Raw genomic sequence first — 14,747 nt, 5'->3', positions numbered from 1 at the left:
TATATTTGTATATATGAAAAATTTTAAAGTATTAAGACTCTTCAAAGTTTAGAACCCCATTCTAGCTCAAATTACTTAAAATACATTAATGTGGTTTCTTAAATTTAAAATAATTTAATTATTTTTTTCATTCTAATTTTAGTTACTATAAAAGTTTAATCAGTTAAAATCTGGTCATTTTAATCTTGTCTATGCATCATAACAAAGACACTCTGTCCATTGTTTACATCAGCTTTGTTATGTGGATGTTTTTTAACATTGATTTCCTTTCTGATTAGCTAATTGTGACTCACTTTTCTCTATGTAAGTATTCTGCAACTGATTATGTTTTGGCTCATAGAACACCTATCTGCAGTTTCTTTTAAAATTATTCAAATGGTTAATAATGCTGCATAATAGAAGTTTCATAGGAAACGTTATGTTCATCTCCCCCTGGATAAGAAAGGGGCTTTCTTCTAACTGAAGTAAGATGGTATAGTGAGATGGATTCACTTGTTTGCTCTTCAGTCATGTAATGTTCATGATGGCTTAAACCTATTTATTTCAACTGTGAACATATGTAACTTGTTTTTCCTGGCATCTCCTGTTATCTTTGTCCCTTTCTTTACATTAATGTAATTACTTGGCAATTATCTCAATTCTAAATGGAGTAGGGGAATATCAGCATGCTGCAGGCTCTTTGCTCACTCAGGAATTAAAGCAATTTAAGATGTGAGGCTGTAAATGGAAATGTTCTTTTAATGAAAAGCAAGCAGCATTTCACATGCAGTTTTCTATCTCACTAAAACTTACAGAGATACAACAGTGCTCTGTAAATTCTGAATTCTGGATGTTTTAAATAGTTCATCTTCACGGTAGTTTTCCTACTCAAATCGATTTCTGGTGAGTTACATAATGTAGAGTATGCTCTGGTTTCTCCCCTCAATGATGCTATTTCCAGCATATCGTACTGACTCAGTAGTTGAACTATTTGGCATTATTCCTGCCCACTGATTTTCAATTTGGCATGACCTCCACAGGCAATTAAAGTGTCTTTCTAGAGTGCAATAAATTCACTATTGTTATGTTATCAAAGAGATAACAGTGTCATATTTATGAAATATTTATATAGCTTGTTCAGAGATGATATGTTGGATTCAAAAAGAAATTATCTTGTTTTAAAATTCCAATTTTGCTTTTGTTTTATTTATATAATTTAATATCATAATTTAGAAAATGCATGTATTTCTATTTTAGGAGATGTACAATTTTCTCATTCAAAGAAAATTTAGATGTCACTTGATGAACTAATATAGACTATTATAGAATGTTTAATCCTCTCACCTAAAATTGTTAAACAAGTATAAATGTCAAAATGTTGTTAATCGTGTTAAATTTCATGATTAAAAATTACATTTTATGAATATTTACCAAATCTCAATAGAGGTGAAATACAGCTCTTGACTCTATCTATGCTGCCCTGCGGTCACCACTCACCACACTTGGTCTGCAGCATTGGCCACACGATGAATGCTGCCGGGGAACTAAATTTGTAAATTCACTTAATTTTAGTGAATTCCACTTTTATAGTCCCGTGGAGTCCAGGGTTACTCTGACGGTACAGCAGGGGAGGCAAAGCATCACAGAGAGTACAGTCGACTGGTTCTGAACTGGAGTCCACAACCACCCAAACAGCGCCACTTAATAAGAAAGAGAGAATTGTGTCCTAAATTGTGTTAGCACTTTCTGCTCTTTCAATGGCTCATTTTAAAATTAGTTGCTCTTCTCCTTCAACCTTCTCTCCTTTTCTGAAATATTCCTAGCAATGATTGTCTTGTAAGTTTGCTAGTTTGAGAAGGAGAACTAACCTCACTTAAACAGCCTCATCTCCATGGGCCAAGCCTACAGTTTTTCTACTCTCTTCCATCCCAGTTGATACTACCTCTGATTAACTTGTCATGTTTCCCCTCTGGGAAGTATTAGAGTTGTTTCCTGAGTATTCTCTTGGTAATGCAACACTGCAACTATTTCTAGTCTTGTTTCCATGACCTTTCTTCACAGTTGCTGTAAAGTTACTGTCTCAGAGCATTTGGAGGTTTCCCATATACGATTGTAATGTTCCCCACTTTTCTAAAATAAACCAGGGTCATGAAGGGAAGAAGTGAAATCAAGTGAAGACTATTCTGCAAAGCTGCAGCTATAAAGTGAGGCTCACTCTCTCTTTTCCCATGTAGCCCTGACACTGATTGATTTCATACTAACTGAGCATGGATGCTCCCCTGCCATCTTGATCTTGCTATTTAATAGAGAGTTTTAAAACATTCAGTTTCTCTAAAGCCTGATGATGGTCAGCTTTCTATCCAATCCTTCATGCTTGCCATCCATCTCCACTTTCATACACACACTTACCACATCACCACCACTACCATTTCTGTTGTACAGTAGCTCTTATGGTCCAAGTAAAGGCTTCACCAGAAAGCCTTGCCTTCCCTCTCAAAAAAGAGTAAGTGCCCTCCTCTCAACCACCTGATTTCTGTTGAAACGTACTGAAAGTTTTGTTCTTGAATCTTATGAGTATCCAGAAGGCAGGAAAGTAATATTTCCTCTGTGCATTTTTGACATTTGAGATTGTGCACCTCATTGCCCAAGAGATTTTTAAATCTATTCATAAATAATAGACAAGATTCTTATTAAGGATTTAGAGATTATATGCAATTAGATAATTCATGAATGAAATAAAATTATGTCCGAAACCTAAACTTCCTCTTTTGAGTCTAAAGAAAACATTATTTGTGTGTATATATCTATCTATATTAGTATCTATATCTATCTATATGTGTGTGAGTCTATTTATTTTATTATACATATATGTCTGCACATATACACATTCCATCACAAACATATATACTATTTATATGTATTTACATATATATAATTTTTAAATTCTGCATATTATATTATATTATATATTATTTATCTATAAGCATATGTTGATGCTTGGCTTAGTCTTGAAGATAAATAGACATGATTTGACAAATAAAAACACATTAGAAATATCAGCTAAATCACAGAGAATCTGAACTAAATAGGTTTAAATTTTATTTATACAACATGTATCCCTGCTACTGGTGACCTCAATTTGGTCACTGTGTTAGAAAGTAAACACTGCCATGTTTCTTATTTGTGAAGTTTTATTTGCTGCCCTTTCTCAAACTCTCTACCCTCACTAAAGACAAAGACATACTTTCAGTTATTTCAACAATAATTTCACACCATAAGTTTTCTATATCATTCACCCATTTATTATTATTATTTTAGAAGATAAATGGTGAGTTTGTTAGTAGTCTTTTCAGGTTCTGTTATTTCTGTGACTGTTGGAATTCATAAACATAATCAAAGCCATTCTGTGTTACTTTACCATTCTCCTTAATAGCATGTGGACTGGAAGTATAATAAGTAGAGATAATAGGAATATAACATGTGCTACACCTGTCATCTGTTGAATGATGACATCTCAGCATAATAGTCACACCAGGCCACCCTCCTGTATACCACATCAATCAGTGAATTCTGGAGCTATGTAAAATTGTAAAGCTCTAGATCATGTGCTTATGTATATGCATGTGTCTGTGTACATGTATAGGCATACATATATACTTTATACTGACCATTTCTGTGGGAAAAATCATTAGTGCTAATGGCTTTCCCACTCTGTCAAGAAAAACAATAAAATGTTGGTAAAAGTCAACATTATATAATACAAATAGGAAATTACTTAAAATAGAACATAAGTTCCAGAAAGAATAACTGTAATGTCTTGAAAACATACAGTTATTTTTCTCTTTTAAACTTTTGGAAAAATTTATCTTGTTTTATGAACCATTCCCCATAGTCAATTTCTTTCTTTGTGAAAGTTACCAGTTGACTTTGGCACACTGGATTTAAAAATTACTAAAGTGAGAAATTTGAAGATGGTTTTTCTCAGGTAGGTAAAACATGTAGTTATTCTTTAAAATTCTTAGTAATGAAGCTTTTAATTTTGGAGTTAGACATTTGAATCCAGGATCTGGCTCATTCTCTGCACACACTCTGTCAATGGACAGCAGCCTCGACCAAGAGCAAGCTTTTGACTTTAGGAACTCTCATCCATGGTCTTGCTGACACTGGACAAATTACATTTATATATAGCTCATACTTACTTCTCCTTTCCAGAATACATGTGCTATATAAACTAAGTAACGATAGAAAAGAAATTGTAGTTGATTATTTCCTTATCAAGCAGAATTTGATCATTTTTTGGATGTCGGATTATCTCATTGGTTGAAAGTATTACATATATTCAGCTGACCTTAATTACTTATTTGAAATAAAATTTATTTTCAGTTAAATACTTCCATATTGTTTCACGTAGTTATTTTGGAGAGCTAATGTCAAATTCTGGCTAATTACAAATGTCCTAAAGTGTGACAAGTAATAGATTGATTACTATGCATGTGTATATTCCTGTAAGTAAAAAAACTAATTGAAAGGAAATGTGAGGAAAAAATTGGTGTGATGGTTCTTGTATCTGGAGTACAGCTGTTTCGTCCTTCCTAGGTATAAGTGCAGTTACCAGCAGTCCCATCAGTGGGTACTGTCCAAAAGGATCTAAAAATGTCATGATCAGTCTGTGATTTCTCATCACATACACATGAAAACAGGTCTGAAATAGCTCACATTGCACAGAGCTTAAGATGCAAATATGTGTATGTATCATTTTAATAATAATGAAAACTGACTTTGTGACCTCATGTAATCTTTCAATTATGTTTCCTTGGAAGACTGGGGGATTGTAACCTTATGTGGAATTGGTTTGGGAGATTTTTTTTATTCATTTTTATAGGATGGATTCAGTTATACTAATTTCCATCCCTATTTAAAATTTAACATAAGTAGGGAAGCACAGCATTAGGACATTGCTTGTCCTATGTGAAATTTGGTCATTGAGCTCTCTCAGCTTGGCCTTCTGCTACTCTGTATATTTACTAGCTGGACATTTCACCTTTTTCTCTTAGTTTGGAAAAGGTATTAATAGGAAGAAAAACTAGAAAGGTTATCCAACCCAAATGCAGAATATATATAAAGGTCAGGGTGATAGGGCATGCAATTCTAATTTCCAATATATATCAGATAATAAAAATCTCATTCTGGTCACAAAAAGAATGCAATAACAGAATAGAAAATATTGAGCAAATTATTTTCACAGGGTACTGAAAAGTTGAAATAGGCTAATAGTATCTGTCCATTTTCATTAAACTTTTAGAATGATTATGAAAAAGAAACTATACATGTAAAGTAGGAATGTGTGTGCTTGTATATAGATATATGTTAGATATAAGATATCAGATATTTATTCATTTCCATATCTATTCATCAGTGAGTTATACATAAGTCATAAAAGAGGCATGTGTGTAATGAGTCAGAGACATATAATAAATCAGTTTGAAATAAATTATAAAATAGTAAAATTATTGATGATATAATTTAATATTTTATTTAAGTCAAAATACATGGTATAGATATAGATACTAACTGGCATTTGAGGTAAAAGATGGGGGCGTATTATAGGTTGAATAATGGTTCTGAAAGGATATAAATATTCTTATACCTGGAATTTTTACATGAGTCCTATTTTATGACACAGAAATTCTTGCTGATGAGGTTAATTTAAAGATCTTGATGTTTGATGAATAGCATACCTTAGATTATGAGGTAAAGCCTACATGGAATCTCTTTAGCCTTGTTAAAGGAAACAGAGATAGATTTTAGAGATAAACATCTAGGAAAGAAAGGCAGGATGGCCACATAAGTACTGACCAACATGATGTAACTATAATCCAAATAATAACAGCAGCCACTGGAACTGTGGGAACAGTGAATGATTTTCCCTTATGATGTCAAGGGACCATGACACTGACAAAAGCCCATTAAATATGATTTCAAATTTCTGTCCCCAAGAACTGGAAGAGAATAAATATATCTTATTTTTAATTTTCTACTTGTTTTTTTTATTAAGAATTTTTATGCATTTTACAAACCAACCACAGATCCCCCTTTCTTCCCTCCTCCTGCCAGCCTTGCCCTCCAACCCACCCTCCGTTCCCTCCTCCAACAAGGTAGGGCCTCCCATGGGGAGTCAGCAGAACCTGGTACATTCAGTTGAGGCAGGTCCGAGCCCCTCCCCCTGCATTAAGACTGTGCAAGGTGTCCCACCAAAGGTAGTGGGCTCCAAAAAGCCAGCTCATGAGAATAAATATATCTTAATTTTTAAGTCACCAAGTCTGTGGCTATTTTCATTATTACTAGTGTAGAATTTTTTTAACGGGGGACCCTTTTGGTAAAACAGAATTAATTGTGGTGTATTTCTGATGAAAACAATGCACCCTGTAAGTTAACTAAGAGAGGATTTCATGAGTACTGGCTCAGTTATCCTAGCCATAGAAATGTTTTGTTGGTACCTTATATCCAGATTATCCCAAATAGTTCATTACTCTCCCATTCTGAGTTAAGAAATAATCATAAATTAGTTTATGGCTGGTTCATCCTCAGCTAATCCAGTAGTGTTGCAGACTTAAACACTCAGTTTGTCCTGGCATCTACTAATCTATCATGTAAGTCAATCACTACTGAAGAGTCATGGTCTATGGCTCACTTCATCATAGTGCAGAGGGTTGAAGACCACTGGTTGAAAATTCATTGTGTTGGGACAGATGTTTTTGCTTCCATATTTTCCCAATACTCAATGGAAGAGAGAGGTTTTACAGAAAAGTCTCTTTTACTCATTCTAAATATTTATTTTGAAGTAGAGAAATAAGCAAGAAATATCAAAATTGGGAAGGGTAAACACAGCGGCCTATGTAGGTGAGGGTGATGAGTAACATGAATCCTAGAGTGTCTGTGTCATAGTCGTAATTCACAGCAGTTCCTGTGGAGCCATCGGATTGGCGACTCATGGTGTCTCGGAGCCAGTCTTTGTGGAAGTGTTTGTACCACACCTGAGTATGATAAGCACCCGGAACTACAATAGAATTTTATCAACGGCCTTACGATTAAAGTGCAATTGTTTCTCAAACACCCTTGCCTCAAAGACCAAAACTTAAGATACAGAGAGGGACTCAGGGGAAAACTTTGAACAACTTGGTCCGTGATTCATAAGAAGAATAAGAAAAATCCAATAGTGACTGAAGAAGAAATAGTCAAGATACTTATATCATGATTAAAATGGTCTGGAAAGGAGTGAAAAGAGAACTAGTAATGGTGAAGAGGTAGTGGGGATGAATTACTAGAGCAAATCTTTAGCTGAGAAGATCCATCAAAGACACAGCAGTAAAGAGTGGACCAGAGGTGGGAGAAATATAGCAATTCATCAAACACAGCTAAATATGAGTGCTTCAGAAAGAGGCGTGTTGAGGGAAGTTAGTGTAATGGGAAATCAAAATATTCATAGAATGAATCAGAGCAATCCACCTGTTGATGAATAATTTCCTATAAACATAAGATAGAAATAGGGCTATCTAGTGATAGAATGTTCAAAGCTAGTAAGATTTTTCAGGAAAAAGACAAGAAAAGAGTTAGAAGTGTCAAACGAGCAAGAATGGCAGGCTATTTGCAAACCTGAGTGGTAGAAGACGTGTTGAGGCCAGAGACAACTCACATGAAAACTGAAGAAGTATCTTAGGATAGTAGCTTCTATAGGGAAGAAGAGCGAACAATAGAATGAATAGCTTTGTCAGAAAAGTCAAAGCAGTAAGAAGCATTTTGGTAAGAATTGTCCCCGAATTCCAGGTCACACATGGGAAGGATCTTATCTAAAGGAAGACAGAGATATGATGGACTGAAGGAATTTAAACAGGTACCCCAGGCTCTATGTGAGGGAAGACTCAAGAGTCAAAGCCTACATGATGAAATTTACCTGCAGAGTTTAAGGTAGCTGACGAGGCCAACTCTTAAAACGACAGAAGACAGGACAGTAGGGGACCTTACCAAGAGGAGACGGACTCTGTAAATCCCAGTTGGTGATTGTTAGTGAGGTAGAGGTCACAGGACACTTTCGATCTCTATTATCTGTAAATGAAACAGAAATGCAAGTCAACAGATGATTCTTCTATTTCATTTTCCCTACTGATGTCAAAACAGAATTCCTTCACTAAGTATACATAAAGAAAATCATGAAGACATGCTTTTAAATATGAGGTCATTGAGATGATTGTCTTATTGATCCTAATTCATGCCACAGACTTGCAGTAATTAGGACCACCTTTAATTTATAAAGTGAATGTGATTTATAAAGTTTGTGTAGCATATTTGGACCTCACTTCTCAAGAGTTCAGCTAAGCTAGAATAACAACAGATATTTCATTGTGTATATTAGCTATGAATTATACTTTAAAATGATTAGTTTTATTATTTTAATGGTATGTGTGTGCCTCTGTGTACATTAGTGTTGGTACCCACAGATGTTTGAAGCATCAGAATCCCTGGAGTTGGAATAGCAGACAATTGTAAGTCACTTAATGTGTGTGCTGGGAACCAAACTCAAGTTCTCTGCAAGATCAGTGTGAGCTCTTAACTGCTAAGCAGTATCTCTAACCCCTGGATTATCTTTTTGATATACAGAAATAAAAAAAATATTTTGGACTGTTTCTTTATTTAGCCTGGGCTCTCCTTGAATTCAAATCCTTCAGAATTAGGCCTATAAGTGTTGGTATCTCAGGCATGAGTCATTTATAAGAAATCTTCATCTAGAAAAAAAAACATGGATAGAGTGAAAGAGTTACAAAGCTTACCATATAACTTAAAAATATCTTATTATGTATAATTATCCAAATCAAAGACACAAGTTAAATATGCTGTCAGATTGTAATGCAATAATATGAGTTAGGAAGAGAAACTTACCCAAGGACAGTTTTAATGAAAAGAAGAGAAGGAGGAAGGGGAAGAATGAGGAGAAGAAGAGGAAGAATGAGAAGAAGAAGAGGAAGAATAAGAACAATGAAGAGGAGAAGAAGAAGAAAAACAACAACAAGAAGAAAAAGAAGACTTATCAAAGTTGGAGAATTCTAGAATGGGGCATCATTGAGTAAAGTCTGCACAGCTTGGTGGCCCTTGTGCAATGGAGTTACTGGTAGTAGCTGAGCTCATTCTGTGTGACATGCAAAGAACTAATAATCTGGAAAAGACAAATGACTGAAATGTAGGAAAGATAAAGGACCAAAATGAAGAGAGGGAAAAAAAGTAATCATTTAATTGATCACAATTTGACATCTCCCATCAAGATGGGAGGAAACATTCAGATTGGGAGTATGCCATGGTGCTTCAGGTTAGGTCTTTAGTAAGGTCTCTGAGTCCTCCTACTTACCTTATTTTCTTTTCCACAAGTTTGTCTATCAGTGGGGTCTTCTACTCCCTTCTACCTTTCTCCCATGAGCATGGGAATGACTCTTTTGAAAAACCTGCCCCTCTTGTCTCTATCTTTCTATATCCTCCTAACTTTCCCTCATTCTTTCTCAGAAGTCAAAACCAACTACTGTTGGGGGAGGGAGTGATGGCTGTTCCTAGTCGCTTCAAGCATCTAGAGGAAAACATAGGAAGAGGCATTAGTCAGTGGCTTCATGGAGGGGTTGTCTGAGAGCCTACAATAAAACTTAAGCAGAGATCCAGATTACGTAATAGCCATTTGATATGAGTCATTGTCCTTGACGCTTGCTGTGTGGGTGTAGTGGTGTCTGCAACATACAGAAAGTATTCATATTACCATAATTCTTACTGAGAATAAAGCTAAGCAGGTAATTAGGCAGTTTTGCCCTTATTAAAGAAAATAGGCAAGAAAAACACCCAAAGACCATATGCTTTATCGTGGTCAATGGTTTCTTTGTTACCGCTGTTGCAAGTTACATTGTGGAGAAGACTGCTATTCAGCTTATAAACTTGAGTGATTTTTTTTTCAGACAGTTAGTTCAGTGATTGGCCATTGTCTCTCTTTTATTACAACTTCCATGGAAATTTGAGAGATAAGCTTAGAGACACAGTCTTTTTTGAAATAATTGTATTGATATAGTTTTGTTTGATGAATTAAAGTGTTAAATTGTGCAATTAAGTCTTTTTTACATCAGATCTCTGTATAGGGAAGTGAATGCCTGGGAAGTTTATCAGAGAAGTCAGATAAAACAACTGTCTCATTGGCAGAGTTCTCACGGCAGAAGCAGCTGCCCTTGTCCATATACTAGATATGACACCAAGTGATGGTGGACATCATGGATCAAATCTGGCTGAAATCTGGATTCCATTTTCATTCAGAGCATAGCCAGACATTAGCATCTTATTGTCAATTTAGAAATAGAATTCTATAAGATCAAATAGATTCCAATAGATCCCAATTCTAATAGATTCCAGTGATACCCCCATGAGCTCCATTCTGGTATCCTGAATAATTTCCCCAAAGCTGTGAATTTGACAGTATGGTATTTACTAGCCTTCTTTAACCAAAAGGATGTGTAACAGATGTGAGAAGCAACCTTTATAGAGATAAATTTTTAAATTGTTTGAAGTTGGCAAAAAATATATTTACCAACTATATTTGGCCTTGGCATTTAAGAAGATGTGTCTATATTTTCTGTTTTCTTTATTGGCAGTAAGTAGGCACTACAGTATTCACTTGAGTCAAGGTCATGGTGTCCTATTTCCAGACAGCATTTTTCTTATTAAGAAGAATATCAGTGTCAGATTTGTCTTGGAAGCATCTCACATGGTGAAACCAAATATTCTGAAGTGTAGTCCTTTGGACTGTTAAGGATTCATATTGATCATATAATCTTTGATTATACTCTTCTTCTGGGTGCTGAAGAACCTGCCGATGGTCAAAAGTAATAACTTTTAAATTTTAATAACTAGAAAAGGTTTGATCAAGAAACAAACATTCAAATAAACTTTGGTTAGACGTCTTTTTTGACATTTAAATTAGTCTTTGTAATTTTATGAAGAACAGACCTTTGATTTTAACAGACATCTGACATCAGTAATATTGACCTTTGATATTGAAAACATCAAGATCCTTTGTGTGTGTGTGTGTGTGTGTGTGTGTGTGTGTGTGTGTGTGTAGGAGATATGTATGTATGTGGAAACATATGTTTTCTCTAACTTCTTTTTTAAACATATCTTGTGTAATTTGGTCAGATCATTGGAATTTCAAATAGTTTTTCAGTTTTCTTTCACATTGTGAAAATTAAGTCATCTTAATATTCATACATGGATCCTTTTTAATGAAAAATACTTCTGTTTCTTACCATTTTAAATATATGTGTTCTATTTACTGTCTTGTAAGCAGATGTAGATGTAGGAGCATTAACAAATACATTTCCCATCTGTTGAGAGACTTTTTCCCTGGGGTACTAAGCAATGTCTGTCTATACCCCTTCCCATGAATTCTGCATGACAAACCAAAGAGCAACTGTACCAGATTGCACTCTGGTAACCTCGTAAGCCTATTGTGCCCCCATACAGACCATGGCTGATTGTCACATTTCTTTTACAGGCCAGGTAGAGAATAGACTCTCCAGAAAAGGCAAAAGATCAAAATGTGGACACAGAGTGAATGTAATCATTATTGAGTAGAAGTCGACAGCTCCCATCTAAATGCATCTGGATCGGAGGGAACCCTCAGATTTTGAGTTTGTTGGGGTTGGGACTGCTCTGAGTTAGGCATTGTATAAGTCCCCTAAGTTTACCTCCTTTCTTTATTGTCTTGTGCAGGTATTTATCAGTGAGCAGTTCTTTTCTTCCATGCCATCTTTCTCAAGAGAAAGGAGTAGTCCTCTTGGGAAGCCCATCCCCGTTTTCCCTATCTGCCTGTATCCTCCTAACTTTCTGTTACTTGGTCACTGTGACATTATTGCCAACACAGAAGTTAGAATTAAAGAAGCAGATGATCAGCATTGCCTTTTAGGTTAAATTATTCTGAAAATGTATGAACATTAATGGAATTTGCTTGCAAATATGCATTTTTATACAAGGATTTACAAAGGGACAGGATAATGAATGTGTTTCATTCAGTAAGACTATTTACTGCTCTTTGTTAAAGTACTTAAAGGTAGACTGTTAACATGCTTCTAACTTTGTCTGGGGCCACAGTGCTTGAATTTGCAGGAATTTGGCTTGGGTTCTGTCTAATTAGTCACGCAGACAAAAGAAGAAATGAAAAGCAAATTAGCAAAAACAAAAATTAGGAACTACAAATTCACCGCTTGGAGAAATGAATAGAAAATATCGAAGGAAAAAGAGCTGGGATTCTCCCTCCAAGCTGGAGCTAAAAATCTAAATGATGGGACCCCAGTGAGCTATGCATAGACACTGCTGCTGAGTCAACCAAACTCTGGTTATCTGGAAAAGCCAGAAATCATTGCTGATAAAAGACAGATGGGATTTCGTTGTACATTTCAATGTCCTCCCCACTGTACTGAAATGAATCAGATAAGGTAAGAGATAAACTCCTGATTTTGGTTGGTCACTGTGTTGTAGTAGTCACTAAAACAATGTGTGAAAACTAGTTTCTAAAAATATAGAAAGGTATAGTGATGTCAAATATGAAAGAAATAAAAGAAACACTACACAGATAATATATTGCTTAGGCAAGTAATGTTTCAGAATGTGCATGTGACTATGACCATGAACATTCTTTAATAATCTGACATATAAAAGGCAAAATCACATTGTTAGTTTATGTCATATTATACTTAAGTACTGCCTATTTATTTTCATAAAATTGCTTCAATTTTTCAAGTAGTCAGTATATAAATAAATAAGTATATATTTAATTAACATATTTATAAAAGATTTATGTAATAATATCACAGTGATTTGCTTTTCTAAACTCACACTTAACATCTAATGTAAAGAAAATATTTGATCTGACTGCAGAATATATACTTTTCCTTATTTCTTTTATTGTCTGTGCCACTATGAAAATGCTAATAAACTACAAAGTTAGTTTTGTTTTGTAAATATCTTGAGAGTTTTATTTCTTATAAATATAATATTGACAAATAAAAATATTTATAATATAGTAGAAGAATTACTTAAACAATAATATGAAAGACATATCTGTCTATGGAGAAATGGCTAATGAGAGTATGAAGGTCAAACTAGGTGTTATATCAATGATGTGTAAGTATAGGCCTAAGGTTAAGTTTAACATACATATGAGACTTGAAAAAAATTAAAAAAACATGAGCATCTTATAGATCTGTGGCAGAGCAGAAACACTAGCTACTGGGTAAAGATCAGTTGTAAGAGGGGTTATGGGGTCTCAAAAATGGGCCGGTTCTTGATTAAGTTCTGACATTCTTATCCCATGCCCCATTCTTACTGAAAACATCATGCAGAGGTAGAAATCTGATGTAAACTTGTTAATAGGATGAAGTATCTCTTCTTATTGGCTCATGATTTATTTGTACTACCTTTGGGAGAGAGGGAGGGAGAGAAGGGGAGAGAGAGAGAGAGAGAGAGAGAGAGAGAGAGAGAGAGAGAGAGAGAGAGAGAGAGAGAGAGAGAGGGAGGGAGAGGGAGAGGGGAGAGAATAATGAATTAGAAAAACTATGCCCAGGTGGAAATATCCGCCCCTAGAATTACTCAGCACCTGACCCTTCACATTCACACCTCTTTCCCTTTTTGTGAATCATTGAACTTCCTTGAACTTGTAAAAATAAAGCACATGAATTTATTAGGGACTTTTCTACATCATAATCTACATTGACAAAGCCACAAACAGAAGCAGAGACAAAACAAAATTATATGTTCCTAAAATTTATGTTGTCATGCCTTATAGATCTTTCCTCAAAATATCATCAAGTAAACAAGTAATTCAACTATAAAGAAAATAATACAACTTTACAGTTACTCACGTGCTGGTATCTGGACCCACCACTATTTATCCTTGTGGAGTGATGCATCCTATTTGGAAAGAATATATTTGACCTTATCTGATAAAAATGAGACTTGTCTTAAATGGATGTTATTTAATTGTAAAATTCGAGAATGATCACAAAACAGATGTACTCAATATAAGATATATAGCATTTGATATCAAATCATCAGGCATATAAAACTGTTTGTGTATTGAAAGGCTTACAAACTATATTAGTGGAAAAAAACTAGTTTATGATGTTCATATATATTAGGCCAATGATGAATTCATCTCTGGAGATTTTTCTTTTCAATTTGTAGCATAACCAAGGAGTAGATTAGATTACTTGTCAATATTCCTTAACCGTCAAAGAAAAGCCTAAAATGAGACTGTAAATGGAATTGGCAATTCAATAAAAATGAGAACATAAGTAAGACCTCTATTTTGCATCACTGTAATTTATATTCATTAAAATCACTCTGCTTGATAAGCTAGCCTTTTAAACACCAAGAACAAATTGTTAAAGAACCTCCTTTACGTCTTGTCTCGTTAGGCAGTCAGTGTGTTGTTTCAGAATTTGAAATAGTATCCTGAATTGAAAGACTGTCATGCTTAGGGACTTTTGCAAGAATTAACAATGCTTGATTCCAAGGTTGATTCTTGATTGGACTCCCATATTCTTTCATGATCTGGAGCCCAAGGGCAGAATTAATAAGTTTCATACAAAGCTGAGCAAGAGAGAGTAGAATAATATGGGTTCATCTTGGAGCATTGGTAATTTAAAAGCCATTTTCTTGACAAGTATGGATTTCCCTGGATATCTGTATTAAGA

General features: G+C 34.8%; 1 protein-coding gene across 1 annotated transcript in view; it reads left to right on the top strand.

Annotated features, from left to right (window-relative positions):
- The window catches only part of Tenm3 (teneurin transmembrane protein 3), a 2,633,929-nt gene that overhangs the window by 766,455 nt on the left and 1,852,727 nt on the right, over nt 1-14,747 (top strand).

This window comes from Peromyscus californicus, unplaced genomic scaffold, assembly GCF_007827085.1.
Source record: "Peromyscus californicus insignis strain IS unplaced genomic scaffold, ASM782708v3 Scaffold_23__1_contigs__length_62951481, whole genome shotgun sequence".
NCBI lineage: Eukaryota > Metazoa > Chordata > Mammalia > Rodentia > Cricetidae > Peromyscus > Peromyscus californicus.
This window is presented reverse-complemented; position numbering and strand designations above follow the sequence as displayed.